The sequence below is a fragment of the Bos indicus genome, chromosome 13, assembly GCF_029378745.1.
Source record: "Bos indicus isolate NIAB-ARS_2022 breed Sahiwal x Tharparkar chromosome 13, NIAB-ARS_B.indTharparkar_mat_pri_1.0, whole genome shotgun sequence".
NCBI lineage: Eukaryota > Metazoa > Chordata > Mammalia > Artiodactyla > Bovidae > Bos > Bos indicus.
The window spans coordinates 65,176,103-65,197,352 of NC_091772.1; positions in this window are offsets into that span (position 1 = coordinate 65,176,103).

The window sequence follows — 21,250 nt, forward strand, 5'->3', positions numbered from 1 at the left end:
TTTTAAATTTACTGATGAGGGGTTAATTTTGTAGAAGCAGTATGAGCTTTGTCTGTGTGTGTCATAGTCTCCATATATCATTGTGAAATAACACTCTTTCACTTTATCAAAGTAACAAAAGACTTTAAAAGCAAGTATGAATCACCTAAAGACAAAGAAATTTATATAGTCTGTTATCAAAAGCCATATTCCAAGAAGACTTTGTTTTTTTTTTTTTTTTAAACAGGAAGAGAAAATCAAACTCCAGATTGGTACCAGCTTATATTCATTGTGAAACAATAGTTATTCACTTAGTCAAAGTAACAGTAAAAGATTTCAAAGGCAGTTTAGTGTCTTAAGAAACTTGTATCATGCACAAAACTGTCTTCCACTTGCCACAACCCTTTTTTACATTTCTGTAGTCATCACTCTATTTGCCCATTCAGAAAACAGCCATATGTATGTTCAGATGTATTTCCTTTTTCCTTAATAGAATGTAATTCCATTCCGTATACCTTTTTATTAAAAACACACATCTTACTTTTCTTTAGCAACCATGAATGAACTCTTGTATATTAGCATTTTATAGATTGGTGAACATAAGTACCCGTTTTAATTTTTAAAAAATATTTGCTTTTTTTTTTTAATAGAGAACATCTCAGGATGGCACCAAACATATTTATTAATAGTCCAAAATCTCTTTAGTTTTTCTGTAAGAGGAAGTTAGTGTTTAGTAACTAATGTTTTAAAATCTTATTTTGTTTGGAAATGACCTAGCTATTTAATAAACTTTTATCATTTAGAAATTTAATTTACCCCAATCCTCAGAGATTATTAGGTAGATATTTCTAAAATATAATTATTTTTAATAGAGTTTATCTAAACGTTTTCATCTCATTTATATATATTTGTATATATACTTTCTTTGTTGACAAATTTAGTTTACCTTAAACCTAGGCACAGTAAAAGTATTACGCAATGTTGATGACTTAAGACATGTCTTAATTAGATTAGCAAACAAACAGTAATGTTAGATATTTAATACTGAATATTTTTCAGTTCATGTGAACCTGAATTTAAATAGAGCTTATTTATAAATTAACCTCATATTATCCAAAAACAAAGACACACACTGAGACACAGATAAATTTAGATAGACAGAGATTTCATAGTTTTCCACTTGAAATTTAAAATATCTTTTTGCCCCTTCTTTTTTTTCTCTTGGTCTGAGTTCTACCAATTTATTTATGGCTGGAGACCCAGATAGAGTGGGCTGTGTATTCCAAGAACATGATAAGGGTTAACTTCAGGTTTTTTCCCAGGCCTGTTTTTGTTTCCCAGGCAGAATTGGAGCTCCAGAAAAGCATTTTAACAAGTCAACTTTTTCCTAATTGCATGTGCAAGAAGAACCGGTTTTGCAATTTCAAAAAAGATTTTATTTTAACCAGTTTTCTCCAGAGTGTAAAGACTATCATGGCCATTCAGTGTCAAAAATGCCATCTCTCTTTTTTGTAGTCATGTATATCATCCAAAAAATGAATGATATATGCATGAGGGAATTGCTGTCATGCTGGGTTTAAAGCCTCGGCTACAAAATTTTGACAAGTAGTGGGACTGTTAAGCATACCTTGAGGTAATACAGTCCATTGAAATCTTTTATGTGGCTCCTTTAAATTAATGCAAGGAACTGAAAAGGCAAATCTAGGTTGATCATCAGGGTGTAAAGGAATAGTAAAACAGCAACTTTGAGGTCAATAACAAATGCCAATTTCTTGGAATCATACTAGGATTAGGTAGACTAGGTTGTAAAGCACCCATTGGAACAATAACAGCATTAGCAGCTCTCAAATCAGTAAGCATTTTCCATTTAACAGATTTCTTTTGTATAATGAACACTGGAGAATCCCAAGGGCTAAAAGACTCAATAATATGTCCCTTACTAAGTTGTTCATTGATTAATGTAAAGCCTCCAGTTTTCCCTGTTTTAGAGGCCACTGCTCTATCCACACAGGTTGATCAGTTTTCCAATTAAGAGGTATAGGTGTGGGTGGAGGAAGATTAATACGAGCAGTGGCCCCTAGTGAAAACGGGGGGATTTGAAATCTTGAGCAGTCAAAGGATAAATTCTTCCTTGTTGATTTTTGCCCAGGCCCAATCTTCGTATATAACCTTGATTGAACATAATTTGACGACTGGCCTCGCTATATTGATTTTGAGGTTTTTCAAAAGAGTCATCATCACTTTCATCACAAGAATCAGAAGTCTGCAAAGGCTCCAGTACTGACTGAATTAATGCTCATGTGCTCCAAATAGAAACAGGGAGCGGAGTTCCTTTTGTATGTTCTTTTTTTAACTCGGCTCCAACCTTTTCCCAGACTTTTAAATCTAAGGTCCCTATTGATGGGAACCAGCAGCAATATTTAGATGCTGCTTGTAACAATTTCTAATAATCACCCTTCACTAATAGAAGCTCCTCCCGCTTTTAAGAGCTGTCTCAATAAATATATGGGTGATAGTGTTCTGCACTCTCAACATTTCCCATTTTAACCCTGATTAAATGCCTGAGGACTTACCAGCGGGAATTTTCAAAGGGAGCCCTCTCAACCGTCCCGGGTTCTGCTACCCTGTATTTTCACTTTCGCTCCTAGGGGTCTTTCGCTTCAGCCCCACACTGGGTGCCAGTTGTTGCCCTAATGGTCCGGGAGCGAGCGATGAGAATGAAGACAGATCATGAAATCTGGTGCAATGGGTCAGGGGACCTGCAGCTTCTACTGGACTGAGGTGCAGAGTCCACTCTGAGTCCAGCTTTTATTCCTAATTGCAGACTACAAAACTTTCTTTGAACTGTCTTTCCCAAGACACTACATTGACACAGTCCACATCTCCTTGTTTTTACCCCAGGCCATTCCCTTCTGGGATAGTCTCAGGAACAATCAGAAGCGCGTAGGCAGTGTTCATACCCAACGCCAACCCAGTGTTCCAGGGTCCATGCTTTCATGACCCCAGTCATACTCCCTTTTGGGTCTGGCCTTGGGGTTTGTAACAAGGCTATTATTCTAAGAAAGACATGAAAAATAATCATCAATGTGGTTTCTTAATATATGCTGTTTTTCTAGGTGCTATCCCTGTGAAATTTCTCAAGGCTGTGAAAGTACATTATTAGGAATTCCCACTAAACCAGAGCCAAATAAATAAGTCATAATTTTAAAAAATGAATTAAAGGAGTAGGGAATTTATCTCTCAGAAGAGGATGTGGTTAAAAAAGAGGAGAGAAGCAGTGCACTTCACATCTCAACTTTTCGGATGATTCCAGGGGGTTGAGGGGTCTGGGACATCTGTGACAGTGTGGAAGGGCTGCCTGTGACCTACAAGGACAGGGTGGCATGGTGTGGGGACTAGGTAAGTTGGGGCTTCAGACTATATTTACACATCTCTTCGAAGTACTCTTGCCTAGAGAATCCCATGGACGCAGGAGCCTGGTGGGCTGCAGTCTGTGGGGTCGCTAAGAGTCGGACACAACTGAGCGACTTCACTTTCACTTTCGCATGTAGGGCTGTGGCTCCAAGATGAAGACATAGACATTTTGTTCATTCATTTGAAATATACTTATTAAGTACTTGCTCAGTAGCAGATCCAAAGGAGGATAAGAGGCAGTCTGCATTTTCTCTTATTCTGTAGGCCAGAGGTTGGCAAACTCTATAAAAGGACAAATAATAAACATTTTAGGTTTTTCAGGCCTTACGGTCCTTGTTGTAACTACTCAACTCTGTATAGTGAAGGCAGCCTTTGTGTTCCAAAACAGCTTATTTACAAAAGCAGGTGGCAGGCTCAGTCCAGTTCAGTCACTTAGTCGTGTCCGGCTCTTTGCGACCCCATGAATTGCAGCACGCCAGGCCTCCCTGTCCATCACCAACTCCCGGAGTTCACTCAAACTCATGTCCATCGAGTCGGTGATGCCATCCAGCCATCTCATCTTCTGTCATCCCCTTCTCCTCCTGCCCTCAATCCCTCCCAGTATCAGAGTCTTTTCCAATGAGTCAACTCTTCGCATGAGGTGGCCAAGGTAGCGGAGTTTCAACTTTAGCATCATTCCTTCCAAAGAACACCCAGGGCTGATCTCCTTTAGAATGGACTGGTTGGATCTCCTTGCAGTCCAAGGGACTCTCAAGAGTCTTCTCCAACACCACAGTTCAAAAGCATCAATTCTTCTGCACTCAGCCTTCTTCACAGTCCAACTCTCACATCCATACATGATCACTGGAAAAACCATAGCCTTGACAAGATGGACCTTTGTTGGCAAAGTAATGTCTCTGCTTTTGAATATGCTATCTAGGTTGGTCATAACTTTGCTTCCAAGGAGTAAGTGTCTTTTAATTTCATGGCTGCAATTACCATCTGCAGTGATTTTGGAGCCCCCCAAAATAAAGTCTGACACTGTTTCCCCATCTATTTGCCATGAAGTGATGGGACCACATGCCATGATCTTAGTTTTCTGAATGTTGAGCTTTAAGCCAACTTTTTCACTTTCCTCTTTCACTTTCATCAAGAGGCTTTTTAGTTCCTCTTCACTTTCTGCCATAAGGGTGGTGTCATCTGAATATCTGAGGTTATTGATATTTCTCCTGGCAATCTTGATTCCAGCTTGTGTTTCTTCCAGTCCAGCGTTTCTCATGATGTACTCTGCATATAAGTTAAATAAGCAGGGTGACAATATATAGCCTTGATGTACTCCTTTTCCTATTTGGAAACAGTCTGTTGTTCCACGTCCAGTTCTAACTGTTACTTCCTGACCTGCATATAGGTTTCTCAAGAGGCAGGTCAGGCGGTCTGGTATTCCCGTCTCTTTCAGAATTTTCCACAGTTTATTGTGATCCACACAGTCAAAGGCTTTTGCATAGTCAATAAAGCAGAAATAGATGTTTTTCTGGAACTCTCTTGCTTTTTCCATGATCCAGCGGATGTTGGCAATTTGATCTCTGGTTCCTCTGCCTTTTCTAAAACCAGTTTGAACATCAGGAAGTTCACGGTTCACATATTGCTGAAACCTGGCTTGGAGAATTTTGAGCATTACTTTACTAGCATGTGAGATGAGTGCAATTGTGCGGTAGTTTGAGCATTCTTTGGCATTGCCTTTCTTTGGGATTGGAATGAAAACTGACCTTTTCCAGTCCTGTGGCCACTGCTGAGTTTTCCAAATTTGCTGGCATATTGAGTACAGCACTTTCACAGCATCATCTTTCAGGATTTAGAATAGCTTAATTGGAATTCCATCACCTCCACTAGCTTTGTTCATAGTGATGCTTTCTAAGGCCCACTTGACTTCATATTCCAGGATGTCTGGCTCTAGGTGAGTGATCACACCATCGTGATTATCTTGGTCATAAAGATCTTTTTTGTACAGTTCTTCTGTGTATTCTTGCCACCTCTTCTTAATATCTTCTGCTTCTGTTCGGTCCATACCATTTCTGTCCTTTATTGAGCCCATCTTTGCATGAAATGTTCCCTTGGTATCTCTAATTTTCTTGAAGAAATCCCTAGTCTTTCCCATTCTGTTGTTTTCCTCTATTTCTTTGCACTGATTGCTGAGGAAGGCTTTCCTCAGGCTGGACTTGGCCTATGTGCCATTGTTGGCTGACCCCTGTCTGAGCAACAGGGAGCCCTTGAGTGGTTTTTTAAAAATGTATTTATTTGGCTGAGCTTGGTCTTAGTTGCAGCATGCAGGATCTTAAGTCTTTGAGCAGCATATTGGATCTTTAGTTGCAGCATGTGGGATCTAGTTCCCTGACCAGGGATTGAACCTCGGCCCCCTGCATTGGGAGTTCAGAGTCTTAGCGACTGGACCACCAGCTAAGTACCCCCTTGAAGGTTCTCGAGCTGAACTGACATGACCAGAGAATGGGTGGGAGGCTAATTACTGAGCATTTGTTTTATGACAGCTGTCTTGCTAAGCATCTAATGACTTGGACTAAGATCCTAGGTCTGCCACTTAATGGCTGCTTAGGATTAAAGAGATGGCTCAGTCGGTAAAGAATCTGCCTGCAGTGCAGGGGACACAGGAGATGTGGGTTTGATCCCTGAGTCAAGAAGTTCCCCTGGAGAAGGAAATGGCCACCCACTCCAGTATTCTAGCCTGAAAAATCCCATGAACAGAGGAGCCTGGCAGCTATAGTCCAGGGGGTCACAAAGAGTCAGACATGACTGAGCGACTGAGCAGAGACACGTACAGCAAAGTGGAGGATTTTATTCACCAAGACCCCTGCATCCAGCTTCCTGGGATGTGAGAGAAAAAATTTCCAGCATAGGGGCAGAGTATGTCTTCTAGGGGAGCAGTGGGTGAGAAATTAGTCTAGAAGAGCAACCTGGAAGCCAGAGTGCCCTGTGTGGGGGAGATTCTGTGAGGGCTGGGCTTTGGGAAATCATGAGGGGAGCAGAGAAAGCCAGTACATGACAGATAAAAGAACTTGAGAATGAGAAATGCCCAGAGAGGTCTTCAAAGAGCTTTTCCATGCTCTGAGAATATGCTTCTCCTTCAGTGTGTTCTTGAGAAACCAAGTCAACATTTGAATAGCTCTTACTTACGACTTTATGTAGTGCTGCTGTGTCTTAGACTTTAGTAACCAAGCAGAGTGGACTACAGTCCATGGGGTCACAAAGAGACATGACCATGAGCCCTCCCCACCCTGTTCCACCCATTCATAACTAGGACATATGAATGTGTCCTGGTCATGTTCAGTTATACATATGAAGTCCCTGATGCATAGTACATGCTCAATATATGTTACATGGTATTGGTGGCGGTGGTTCAGTTGCTAAGTCATGTTCAACTCTTGCAACCCCACGGACTGTATGTAGCCTGCCAGGCTCCCCTAGTGCCTTTTGGATCAAGATCAGTTTGGCCATCCAGAGACTCTCTTCCTCCTTCAATGAAATGGGAAACGGAGGCTTTGGAAGGCTAAGCCTTCATAATCAATGATAAGGACCATCTCCAAGAGATTTGGGATAGGAGGGTCCTGGCAGTCATCTTGCCCAATCCCCACACTCTTCAGTCAGTTAAAAGGTTAATGTCAATATTAAGGGGCAGCCTTGGGAGCTAGCAGAGGTAGGTCACCAAAACTTTAACCAGCACTAAGGGTGAAAGTTGGAGAAGGCAATGGCACTCCAGTCCAGTACTCTTGCCTGGAAAATCCCATGGATGGAGGAGCCTGGTGGGCTGCAGTCCATGGGGTCGCTAAGAGTCGAACACGACTGAGTGACTTCACTTTCACTTTTCATTTTCATGCATTGGAGAAGGAGATGGCAACCCACTCCAGTATTCTTGCCTGGAGAATCCCAGGGATGGGGGAGCCTGGTGGGCTGCTGCCTATGGGGTTGCACAGAGTCGGACACGACTGAAGCGACTTAGCAGCAGCAGCAGCAAGGGTGAAAGTGGTCATGTATGGATGTGAGAGTTGGACTGTGAAGAAGGCTGAGCGCCGAAGAATTGATGCTTTTAAACTGTGGTGTTGGAGAAGACTCTTGAGAGTCCCTTGGACTGCAAGGAGATCCAACCAGTCCATTCTGAAGGAGATCAGCCCTGGGATTTCTTTGGAGGGAATGATGCTGAAGCTGAAACTCCAGTACTTTGGCCACCTCATGTGAAGAGTTGACTCATTGGAAAAGACTCTGATGCTGGGAGGGATTGGGGGCAGGAGGAGAAGGGGACGACAGAGGATGAAATGGCTGGATGGCATCACTGACTCGATGGACGTGAGTCTGAGTGAACTCCGGGAGTTGGTGATGGACACGAGGCCTGGCGTGATGCGATTCATGGGGTCGCAAAGAGTCGGACATGACTGAGCGACTGAACTGAACTGACCTGAAGGGTAAAAGTGAAAGTTGCTGAGTTGTGTCCAACTCTTTGCGACCCCATGGACTATACAGTCCACGAAATTCTCTAGGCCAGAATACTGGAGTGGGTAGCCTTTCCCTTCTCCAGGGGATCTTCCTAGCCCAGGGATCAAACCCAGGTCTCCCGCATTGTGGGCAGATTCTTTACCAACTGAGCCACCAGGGAAACCCAAGAACACAGGAGTGCGTAGCCTGTGTCTTCTTCCCAGCCCAGGAATTGAACAGGGCCTCCTGCATTGCAGGCTGATTCTTTACCAACTGAGCTGTAAGGGAAGCCTGCACTATGGGTAAGGGTGCTGTTTGAAGGAAGAATGGGTGGAACCGGGGGGGGGGGGGGGGCGGGCTTGTGATCGTGGGTATGTAGGAGCCTCAGAGTCCATGGGATGTGGCTTCAGAATCCTCCCCTCCCCCGCACACACCAGGAATCAGAACCAGGCAGGGAGGATACATTAGGATTTATGCGGCAGAAAAGCTCATTCAGGAGGAACCAGAATGACACCCTTGGCACAAGCATTAGCAATTAGTATACATTTTTGGTGCTACGGAGGGTCTCCTCAGCCACCTGGCACAGATCCAAGGGCCAGCAAACCCACACTGACCCATCACAAGGGAGAAGGGCCCAGGCTTAGGTACAGAGTGCCCCCCGCTCCACGTGCCTGCATTGTGGGAGGCACTCTACACAGGCTGTCACGTATCCTGAGAATACTTTCTGGCAACTAACCAGGTGGCACTGGGGTTAAGGTTAAGGCATTTGACAGATGAAGAGCCTGAGGCCCAGAGACGCAAAGGCCTGGCCTAAGCTCACTCAGCTACCAGGTGGTGGTTCCAGGAAATGCGCGTGCTTTCTCTGTTCCCCCAGGCCCTCCCAGGCAGGCAGCATCGGGTGTGTACTGTGACACCACCCTTACTCATCTATCCCAAATGAGCCACCTGTTTTCAAACAAATTCTGTACACACAACCCTGGAACTGTGCTGGAGAGAATCCATCCACCCTCTAGGGTGGTTTCCCATATGTAAGCAAGCCTAGTCATACTTGTAGAGGCACACCCAGGCCACTCAAGCCAGAAATATAGCCCCCAGCACTGATAGCTTCCGCTGTTTGCGGAAAAAGAAAAAAAAAAAAAAAAACCCATTTGAGAAACACAGGAGATATTGCCAGCATTTGTTTATAGAAAGTGTTTAAAATCCCTTCTCAGGGTTGGAAGCAAAAAGCATTCTTTAAATTCTCTATCCCTTTTATATAACTCATGAAAAAGCCTTGCCTTCCACTTATGGAAAGTCTAAGGGGTGAGGTGGGTCACTCTGCAACTCCCATGGCACCACCAGAGGCCATGTTGCCGTATGCTTTTCAGACATTTGGGGATTTAAAGGGTTTATTCACAAGGGTGCTGAGTTGCAGAATTTGCAATCACTGGTTCAGAGCTGATAGTGAAGGCGAGCAGTTTCTAGGTGGCTGAGAAGCAGCACCAAAGCTGGAACAAGGGTTTTTCATGGCTTCTAAAGGTTGTGGACTTCAGCCCTGGAGACAGAGCCTGTGGACATTGAGAGGGTGGCGTATCTGGACAAGTGCTGTGTGACTTTCAGCCACGCTCCGTCCCTTTCTGGAGCTTCACTTCCGTCATTTATAAAATTTGCAGGGTCCAGTAGGCATTCTTAAAGTGAAACTGTTAGTCACTCAATTGTGTCTGACTCTTTGGAACCCCAAGGACTGTAGCCCACCAGGCACTTCTGTCCTTGGGATTCTCCAGGCAAGAATACTAGAGTGGATTGCCATTCCCTTTTCCAGGGAATCTTCCCAACCCAGGGACTGAACCCAGGTCTCTTACATTGCAGACAGATTCTTTACTGTTTGAGCCAACAGACAGTAAGCCTCCCCCCATTTCACCAGAAAATCAGAATCAAGAAAAAAAAGATTACCAAGACCCTTGGTGAAGGACAGGGAAGCCTGGCATGCTGCAGTCTCTGGGGCCACAAAGAGTCAGACACCACTGAGCGACTAAACTACAACAACAGGAAGTAAGAAGATGAGCCATGCAGGTATCTTGGGAAGAATGTTCCAGACAGAGAGACAGCACATTCAGCTTGAGTAAATAAGAGCAAGAAGGCTGGTGTGGCTGGAATTGCGTCAAAGGAGAGAGAAACTGGAAGAGTGCAAGGGCAGAGGGGACTGGGGGCCAGTTCATGATCATGTGAAGGGAGCCTTTGGAAAGTTCTTAGCGGAAGAGTGATCTGGCTATAGACGAGGGGTTTAAGCCTGAGTGTAGTGTGGGATGGGGGACAGTTGGGAAGCCAGTGCCAGTGTCATAATCCAAGTAGGAGATTATTGTGGCTCAGTGGTGTCTTGAGCGGGGTGATATATTTTGATGGTAGAACCTACCATGCATGCACGGTCAGTCATGTCCTACTCTTTCGGGCCCCATAGGCTGTAGCCTGCCAGGCTTCTCTGTCCGTGGAATTTTCTAGGCAAGAATACTGGAGCAGGTTACCATTTCCTAAGGATAACACCAAAGATTTTGGTTTGAGTAAGTGGAAGGATGGAGTAACCATTTCCTGAATAGAGAAGACTGTAGAAGAAGCATATTTAGGGGTCAATATCACAAGTGTGGTTTTCAGCAGTTAAAAAAAAAAAAAAAGGATTTAAGGAAGAAGTGACAATGCATGTAAAGCAGTTAGAACACCACCAGGCACTTCATGCACACTCATGCAAGGTTAATATTATCCTTATTTTTACACTGCTGGTTTTGTAGAAAAGCCAGGACTCAAACCAGGAATCTGGGGACTTTCCTGGTGGTTCAGTGGTCAGGAACACACCTTCTAATTCAAGGCAAGCAGGTCTGATCCCTGGTTGGATAACTAAGATCCCACATGCTGTGGGGTAACTAAGCCTGGAGGAAGGGAGTGGAGATTCCTGCAAATGGGCTTGGGTTCCAATTTTCCAGTCCCACTGTGACCACAGCCCACTCACCTCACCTCTGCAGCCTCAGCTCACCTGTTACTTCAAGAGTTGTGAAGATTAATATAGAATATGAAATACCCATCCTAAGGTAACGAAGCCAGAATACTGCAACTAGAGGAACCCAGGTGCTGCAATGAACACCCAGTGCAGCCTAAAAACAAATAAGCAAACAAACAGTTTCTTTGGCTCCAAACCTGGGTTTGTTTTTCTTCTTAAACATCCTCAGTCTTCCATGATCCTTGTCCTGAACATTTCATGCTGATACTGTCAGAAAGTTCTTCCTCCTGTTTAATGGCAGTCTGTCCTACTGCATTTGGTATCAGAGATACCAAAGGAACATTTCATGCAAAGATGGGCTCGATAAAGGACAGAAATGGTATGGACCTAACAGAAGCAGAAGATATTAAGAAGAGGTGGCAAGAATACACAGAAGAACTGTACAAAAAAGATCTTCACGACCCAGATAATCACGATGGTGTGATCACTCACCTAGAGCCAGACATCCTGGAATGTGAAATCAAGTGGGCCTTAGAAAGCATCACTATGAACAAAGCTAATGGAGGTGATGGAATTCCAGTTGAGCTATTTCAAATCCTGAAAAATGATGCTGTGAAAGTGCTGCACTCAATATGCCAGCAAATTTGGAAAACTCAGCAGTGGCCACAGGACTGGAAAAGGTCAGCTTTCATTCCAGTCCCAAAGAAAGGCAATGCCAAAGAATGCTCAAACTACCGCACAATTGCACTCATCTCACATGCTAGTAAAGTAATGCTCAAAATTCTCCAAACCAGGCTTCAGCAATATGTGAACCGTGAAATTCCTGATGTTCAAACTGGTTTTAGAAAAGGCAGAGGAACCAGAGATCAAATTGCCAACATCCGCTGGATCATGGAAAAAGCAAGAGAGTTCCAGAAAAACATCTATTTCTGCTTTATTGACTATGCCAAAGCCTTTGACTGTGTGGATCACAACAAAATGTGGAAAATTCTGAAAGAGATGGGAATACCAGACCACCTGACCTGCCTCTTGAGAAATTTGTATGCAGGTCAGGAAGCAACAGTTAGAACTGGCCACGGACCAACAGACTGGTTACAAATAGGAAAAGGAGTACATCAAAGCTGTATATTGTCACCCTGCTTATTTAACTTCTATGCAGAGTACATCATGAGAAACGCTGGACTGGAAGAAACACAAGCTGGAATCAAGATTGCCGGGAGAAATATCAATAACCTCAGATATTCAGATGACACCACCCTTATGGCAGAAAGTGAAGAGGAACTAAAAAGCCTCTTGATGAAAGTGAAAGTGGAGAGTGAAAAAGTTGGCTTAAAGCTCAACATTCAGAAAACAAAGATCATGGCATCCAGTCCCATTACTTCATGGCAAATAGATGGGGAAACAGTGGAAACAGTGTCAGACTTTATTTTTCTGGGCTCCAAAATCACTATAGATGGTGACTGCAGCCATGAAATTAAAAGACGCTTACTCCTTGGAAGGAAAGTTATGACCAACCTAGATAGCATATTCAAAAGCAGAGACATTACTTTGCCAACAAAGGTCCGTCTAGTCAAGGCTATGGTTTTTCCAGTGGTCGTGTATGGACGTGAAAGTTGGACTGTGAAGAAGGCTGAGCGTCGAAGAATTGTTGCTTTTGAACTGTGGTGTTGGAGAAGACTCTTGAGAGTCCCTTGGACTGCAAGGAGATCCAACCAGTCCATTCTGAAGGAGATCGGCCCTGGGATTTCTTTGGAAGGAATGATGCTAAAGCTGAAACTCCAGTACTTTGGCCACCTCATGTGAAGAGTTGACTCACTGGAAAAGAGTCTGATGCTGGGGGGGATTGGGGGCAAGAGGAGAAAGGGGATGACAGAGGATGAGGTAGCTGGATGGCATCACTGACTCGATGGACATGAGTTTGAGTGAACTCCGGGAGTTGGTGATGGACAGGGAGGCCTGGCGTGCTGCGATTCATGGGGTCGCAAAGAGTTGGACATGACTGAGCGACTGATCTGATCTGTCCTATTGCAGTTAGAATCTGGTCCTTTGTTTGGGACTCTTGGGTCATTTCAAGTAAGTTGAGCAAGATCTTGCCTTTGCCGGGGGTGGGGTGGGGTGGGGAGCAGGTGGCAGCCCATGAGCTATTCGCCTCTTCAAGCATTATTGGTAGAGCTATGAAATTTAAATTCCTTTTCAAAAGTCTTCATCACAAGAAAGGTCATTCAGAACTTCGCTGACAATAGGTAATTCCTAAACAATGTTTTTTTAAAAAATAGGCAAGTAGAAGGTACAAGTAGGTAGATATTTATCTGTATAGATATAAATATTAGAAAAATTCTAAAGATGTTTTAATCTTTCATAATCCCCAAATTTAAATGTGTATAATGAGAACTGAAACATTTCCACTATTTCACCCATCCAATCTCATCTCCCAGGGATCACTCGACTAACAATTTGGTACATAGCCTTTTCAAAGTTCACATACTCATACCCATTTCCTTATTTATTATTTTAACAACAGGAAAAAGAAAGATGTTATACCAGCACTATCCAGTAGAATTTTCTGCAGTGATGCCAGAGCTCTGTCCTGCAAGTCCACCAGTCACACATGCCTACTGAGCACTTGAAATGTGGCTAATGTGACTGGGGACTGAATTTTTAAGTAATTCAAATAGCTCTAGGTAGTGGCTATCATAATGGACAGTATTGTGTTATCCATTTTGGGTTTTTACTTAACAGAGTATCATGGACATTTCTTTTTTGTGTAATTTTACAAGTTTTGAAGTCATCTCACAGAAAAGTTACAGTAATAGTACAAAAAAAGTTTTTCCCCTGAGCCACTGAGAGTAAATCAGGACCAGATGCATTCACTCACCTAGGTAATTTAGTGTTTATTCCCTCAGACAAGGACATTCTCTTATGTAACCACAGCCATCAAAATCAGGAAATTATCCTTGACACATGACAGCCATTGAATCCTCAGGGCCCATCCACATCTTGCCAATTGTCCCAATAACATCCTTCATAGCAAAGGATCTAGTTTATGATCATGCAGTACCCTTAGTTGGATGCCTCTTTTGTTTGCTTCTTGCTGATACAGTTCTCAGTCTTTCTTGGACATTCAATACATTGATACTTTTGAAGATTATAGACCAGTGACTTTGTAGAGTGTTCTTTCTACAAGAAACAGCTTGTTTGATGTTTTTCTCCTGATTAGGTATTGGTTATGCATTTTGGGCAGGAAATCCCAGAAGTGATGCTGTGTCCTTCCCATTGGGTGTTACTGGGTGGTACAAGATTTCAATTTGTCCCATTATTTATGTTAATTTTGATTGTTGGGTTAAAATGGTGCCCCATTGTACAGTTACTCTTATTATTTCATTTTTATTTTAAAATGTATATATGTTGTAGTTAAAAAAAAAACATGAAGTTTACCATCTTAACCATTTTTAGGTGTATAGTTCAAGAGTGTTGAGTATGTTCACATTGTGAGAGAGATCACCAGAATTTTTTCATCTTGAAAATCTGAAATTCTGTACCTATTAAATGACTCCCCTTCCTCCCTCTCCACAGCCCCTGGTAACTACCTTTCTACTTTGTCACTATGAATTTGACAACTTTAAATACCTCATATAAGCAGAATCATACAATATTTGTGTTTCTGAGATTGGCTTATTTCACTAAGTCCAGTGTCCTCAAGGTTCATCCCAGTTGTATCCTATGACAGGATTTCCTTCCTTTTTAAGGCTGAATAATATTCCATGTCATATATGTATCTATATCTATATACACTGAATTTTGTTTATCCATTCATATGTTCTATTTCTGAGATTTTGGATCGTCTTTACTATCTATTATTCTGAATTCTTTTCCAGGTAGATTGCCTATTTCTTTATTTATTTGGTCTTGTAAGTTTTTACCTTGCTCCTTCACCTGTGACATATTTCTCTGTCATCTCATTTTTGCTGATGGGTGGGGCTGTGTTCCTGTCTTGCTGGTTGTTTGGCCTGAGGCATCCAGTATTGGAGTTTGCAGGCAGTTGGGTGGAGCCCAAGTCTTGGTGCTGAGATAAGGACCTCTGAGAGAGCTCACACCTATTAATATTCCCTGGGGCCTGAAGTTCTCTGTCGGTCTAGCAGCTTGGACTCAGTGCTCCCCTCACAGGGGATCAGGCTGACCCCCTGCCTGTGAGGAGACGTGAGCTCCAGGTCCTCCTAAGGCCACTATCTTGCCTCCACCCCTTCCATTTATCTGTTGATAGGGATTTGGGTTCCACCTCTTGGTTTTTGTGAATGGTGCTACTGTGAACATGGATATGCAAATGTCTCTTTGAGACCTGCTTTCAAGTTTCTTGCATATAGGCAGAAGCTGGACTGCTCAGTCATATGGTGGCTCTAGTTTTTATTTTTTGTGTTTATTTATTTGACTGTGTCAGGTCTGAGTTGCAGCATGCAGGCTCAATAGTTGTATCATGGGCTTAGTTGCTACTCAGCATGAAGGATCATTTTTTGAACCCGTGTCCCCTGCATTGCACAGCAGATTCTTAACCACTGGACCACTAGGGAAGTCCCGTAATTTTGATGTTTTTGAGAAACTGTCATCCTGGTCTCCACAGCAGTTGCAACATTTTTCGATACCACCAACAGTGAACAAGGGTTCCAGTTTCTCCACATCCTTGTCAACTTTTGTTATTCTTTGTTTTTGTGAGTAGCCATTCTAATGAGATGGCTACAAAAAAGATGTTCTTTTCATTATAGGGGACTGGAATGCAAAAGTAGGAAGGCAAGAAATACCTGAAGTAACAGGCAAATTTGGGCCTTGGAGTGCAGAATGAAGCAGGGCAAAGGCTAATAGAGTTTTGCCAAGAGAATGCACTGGTCATAGCAAACACCCTCTTCCAACAACACAGGAGAAGACTCTACATGTGGACATCACCAGATGGTCAATACCAAAATCAGAGTGATTATATTCTTTGCTGCCAAAGATGGAGAAGTTCTATACAGTCAGCAAAAACAAGACCGGGAGCTGACTGTGGCACAGACCATGACCTCCTTATTGCCACATTCAGAATTAAATTGAAGAAAGTAGGGAAAACCACTAGACCATTCAGGTATGACCTAAATCAAATCCCTTACGATTATACAGTGGAAGTGACAAATAGATTTAAGGGATTAGATCTGATAGAGTGCCTGAAGAACTATGGACGGAGGTTTGTGACATTGCACAGGAGGCAGGAATCAAGACCATCCCCGAGGAAAAGCAATGCAAAAACGCAAAATGGTTGTCTGAAGAGGCCTTACAAATAGCTGAGAAAAGAAGAGAAGCGAAAGGCAAAGGAGAAAAGGAAAGATATACCCATTTGAATGCAGAGTTCCAAAGAATAGCAAGGAGAGGTAAGAAAGCCTTCCTCAGCGATCAATGCAAAGAAATAGAGGAAAACAGTAGAATGGGAAAGACTAGAGATCTCTTCAAGAAAATTAGAGATACCAAGGGAACATTTCATGCAAAGATGGGCACAATAAAGGACAGAAATGGTATGGACCTAACAGAAGCAGAAGATATTAAGAAGAGGTGGCAACAATACACAGAAGAACTATACAAAAAAGATCTTCACGACCCAGATAATCACAATGGTGTGATCATTCACCTAGAGCCAGACATCCTGGAATGTGAAGTCAAGGGGACTTTAGGAAGTATCACTATGAACAAAGCTAATGGAGGTGATGGAATTCCAGTTGAGCTATTTCAAATCCTAAAAGATGATGCTGTGAAAGTGCTACACTCAATATGCCAGCAAATTTGGAAAACTCAGCAGTGGCCACAGGACTGGAAAAGGTCAGCTTTCATTCCAGTCCCAAAGAAAGGCAATGCCAAAGAATGCTCAAACTACCGCACAATTGCACTCATCTCACAAGCTAGCAAGGTAGTGCTCAAAATTCTCCAAGTACGTGAACTGTGAACTTCCTGATGTTCAAGCTGGTTTTAGAAAAGGCAGAGGAACCAGAGATCAAATTGCCAACATCTGCTGGACCATTGAAAAGCAAGAGAGTTCTGGTAAAACATCTACTTCTGCTTCATTGACTATGCCAAAGCCTTTGACTGTGTGGATCACAACAAAATGTGGAAAATTCTGAGAGAGATGGAATACCAGACCATCTGACCTGCCTCTTGAGAAATCTATATGCAGGTCAAGAAGCAACTGTTAGAACTGGACATGGAACAACAGACTGGTTCCAAATAGGAAAAGGAGTGCGTCAAGGCTGTATATTGTCACCCTGCTTATTTAACTTATATGCAGAGTACATCATGAGAAATGCTGGGCTGGAAGAAGCACAAGCTGGAATCAAGATTGCCGGGAGAAATATCAATAACCTCAGATATGCAGATGACACCACCCTTATGGCAGAAAGTGAAGAAGAACTAAAGAGCCTCTTGATGAAAGTGAAAGAGGAGAGTAAAAAGTTGGCTTAAAACTCAACATTCAGAAAACTAAGATCATGGCATCTGGTCCCATCAGTTCAGTTCAGTCGCTCAGTCGTGTCCGACTCTTTGCGACCCCATGAATCACAGCACGCCAGGCCTCCCTGTCCATCACCAACTCCCAGAGTTCACTCAGACTCACGTCCATTGAGTCAGTGATGCCATCCAGCTATCTCATCCTCTGTCGTCCCCTTCTCCTGCTCCCAATCCCTCCCAGTATCAGAGTCTTTTCCAATGAGTCAACTCTTCGCATGAGGTGGCCAAAGTACTGGAGTTTCAGCTTTAGCATCGTTCCTTCCAAAGAAATCCCAGGGCTGATCTCCTTCAGAATGGACTGGTTGGATCCTTCAGAATGGACTGGTTGGATCTCCTTGCAGTCCAAGGGACTCTGAAGAGTCTTCTCCAACACCACAGTTCAAAAGCATCAATTCTTCGGCGCTCAGCCTTCTTCACAGTCCAACTCTCACATCCATACATGTCCAGTCCCATCACTTCATACCAAATAGATGGGGAAACAATGGAAACAGTGACAGAATTTATTTTGGGGGGCTCCAAAATCACTGCAGATAATGACAGCAGCCATAAAATTAAAAGATGCTTGCTCCTTGGAAGAAAAGTTATGACCAACCTAGATAGCATATTAAAAAGCAGACATTACTTTGCCAACAAATGTCCATCTAGTCAAAGCTATGGGTTTTCCAGCAGTCATGTATGGATGTGAAAGTTGGACTATAAAGAAAGCTGAGCACTGAAGAATTGATGCTTTTGAGCTGTGGTGTTAGAGAAGACTCTTGATAGTCCCTTGGACTGCAAGGAGATCCAGTCCTGAATATTCATTGGAAGGACTGATGCTGAAGCTGAAACTCCAATACTTTGGCCGTCTGATGCGAAGAGCTGACTCATTGGAAAAGACCCTGATGCTGGGAAAGATTGAAGGCGGGAGAAGGGGACAACAGAGTATGAGATGATTGGATGGCATCACTGACTCAATGGACATGAGTTTGAGTAGGCTCAGGAGTTGGTGATGGACAGGGAGGCCTGGCGTGGTGCAGTCCATGGGGTAGCAGACTTGGACACGACTGAGCTACTGAACTGAACTGATTCTAATGAGCATGAGTTGGTATCTCCTTGGGGTTTTGATTTGCACTGGAGAAAGAAATGGCAACCCACTCCAGTATTCTTGCTTGGGAAATCCCATGGACAGAGGAGCCTGTTAGGTTCCAGCTCACAGAGTTGTAAGAGTCAGACACGACTTAGCAACTAAATAATAACAAACAGCTAATTGTTTTTTTAAAAAAACACAAATTCTCAGTGAGGCTGAACATCTTTTCATATGTTTGATGGCCATTGGTATATCACCGTAGGAAGAATGTCTGTTCAAATCCTTTGTCTATTTTTAAATTTGCTGTCAGAGTTCTTAATATATTCCAGCTATATGATTTGCAAATACTTTCTCCCATTCCATAGCTTGTCATTTCACTCTGTTGCGTGTATCTCATTCACTTTTAATAGATATTTTGTGAGCAGGTGCTTTGGAACTATGTAAATATCCCCTTCCTTAGCATACTTTGCATTTCAGTTCAGTTCAGTCGCTCAGTTGTGTCTGACTCTTTGTGACCCCATGAATCGCAGCATGCCAGGCCTCCCTGTCCATCACCAACTCCTGAAGTTTACCCAAACTCATGTCCATTGAGTTGGTGATGCCATCCAGCCATCTCATCCTGTCGTCCCCTTCCCCTCCTTCCCCCAGTCCTTCCCAGCATTAGGGTCTTTTCCAATGAGTCAGCTCTTCGCATCAGGTGGCCAAAATATTGGAGTTTCAGCTTCAGCATCAGTCCTTCCAATGAACACTCAGGACTGATCTCCTTTAGGATGGACTGGTTGGATCTCCTTGCAGTCCTAGGGATTCTCAAGAGTCTTCTCCAACATCACAGCTCAAAAGCATCAATTCTTCGGTGCTCAGCTTGCTTTATAGTCCAAATCTCACATCCATACATGACTACTATTCATTAATTTATATTGGCATTGGCCTCATAGCTTCCTGCTTTATTCAATGTGTTATAATCTTATTATCATTTTCTATTTTGATGCACAAATTGTCACAGATTAGGCCAATGGATGCCACTTCAAGCTTGCTTCTGGGGTCCTTTTGATATGTTCCTGCCATTCTCTGAGGCACTGTCTTGTTTTCTGCCGCCCTGGGGTAGTCCAGGATGATTTTGTACTTTCTTGTTGCAGCCTTTGGAATTAACCATTTCTCCAAAGACCTTGCTTCCTTTTAGTAGAGAATGGGATTTAGAAACTTCTGGCCCAGGCTCTGCTGTTGATGAAATGTGTGGCTTTGAAAGGCCCAGCAACTGGAGAGGCCCAACAGCTCATCAAGCAGCTGGAACAAACCTCTCATTTCCAGAGAAGGGGACTGAGGCCAGATGGGATCAAGGGGCCAACGTTTCCCAGCTCATGAGACAGCTTAAATAAGAGCTGACTGAGGAAACCAGAAGGGAAAGAGACACGTGTACCCCAATGTTCATCGCAGCACTGTTTATAATAGCCAGGACATGGAAGCAACCTAGATGCCCATCAGCAGATGAATGGATAAGAAAGCTGTGGTACATATACACAATGGAGTATTACTCAGCCATTAAAAAGAATACATTTGAATCAGTTCTAATGAGATGGATAAAACTGGAACCTATTATACAGAGTGAAGTAAGCCAGAAAGAAAAACACCAATACAGTATACTAACACATATATATGGAATTTAGAAAGATGGTAACAATAACCCTGTGTATGAGACAGCAAAAGAGACACCGATGTATAGATCAGTCTTATGGACTCTGTGGGAGAGGGAGAGGGTGGGGAGATTTGGGAGAATAGCATTGAAACATGTATAATATCATGTATGAAACGAGTCGCCAGTCCAGGTTCGATGCACGATACTGGATGCTTGGGGCTGGTGCACTAGGACGACCCAGAGGGAGGGTAGGGGAGGGAGGAGGGAGGAGGGTTCAGGATGGGGAATGCGGGTATACCTGTGGCGGATTCATTTCGATATTTGGCAAAACTAATACAATATTGTAAAGTTTAAAAATAAAATAAAATTAAAAAAAAAAAAGAGCTGAGGCATCTGACTCCCTTTCAGTGCTCTTCCCCTGGTAATACATGTTGTTAGCTCTGAGATGTGATCCTGTTGGGGTCTGCTCCTCTGTGGACTTCCTTTTCTGTCCACTGAGGGTTAGCTTTGCCCTGGGGGTCCAGGACTGCCTTTCTGAGGGCTAACCTTATCTTTTTTAAAATTTTCTGTTTATTTTGGGGTTGTGCTGGGTCTGCGCTGTTCTGCGGGTTTTCTTTCGTTGCAGGGAGTGGGGTCTGCTCTTCATCGCAGTGCACGGGCTTCTGTCATTGCGGGGCACCGCTTCTAGAGCATGTAGGCTTCAGTAGTTGCAGCACGTGGGCTCTAGTTGCAGCTCCTGGGCTCTAAAGCACAGGCTCAATAGTTTGGCACATGGGCTTAGTTGTTCCGTGCTATGTGGGATCTTCCCAGATCAGGGATTGAACCGAGACTAGGTTGGCAGGTGGATTCTTTACCACTGAGACACGGGAAACACCTAACCTTGTCTCTTTACGAGCCTACCTTCTCTCCACCCTGCAGACCTTTATGGGAGACTCTGCCTTAAATTACAGAGCTTCAGCTTTTATCCAGCTCTGTGGATTGGGCTGCAGACTGGTCCTAGCCTGGCATGAGCTGTCCAAACGCACCTAGTTCTCCCCTTCCAGGTCAGGGGTTCCAGGCGTATGTGCGTCCCTGAAGCCCATCTCTGTCAGTGAACACCTGTCTCTCAGGGGCAGCAACAGGAGATGGCAACGGGAAGGGCCTCGTCTCGCGCCCTCACTGGCTCCTGGCCCGCTTGTTACACAAACAACTCCAGGGAAGCACTAGAAATGCCACC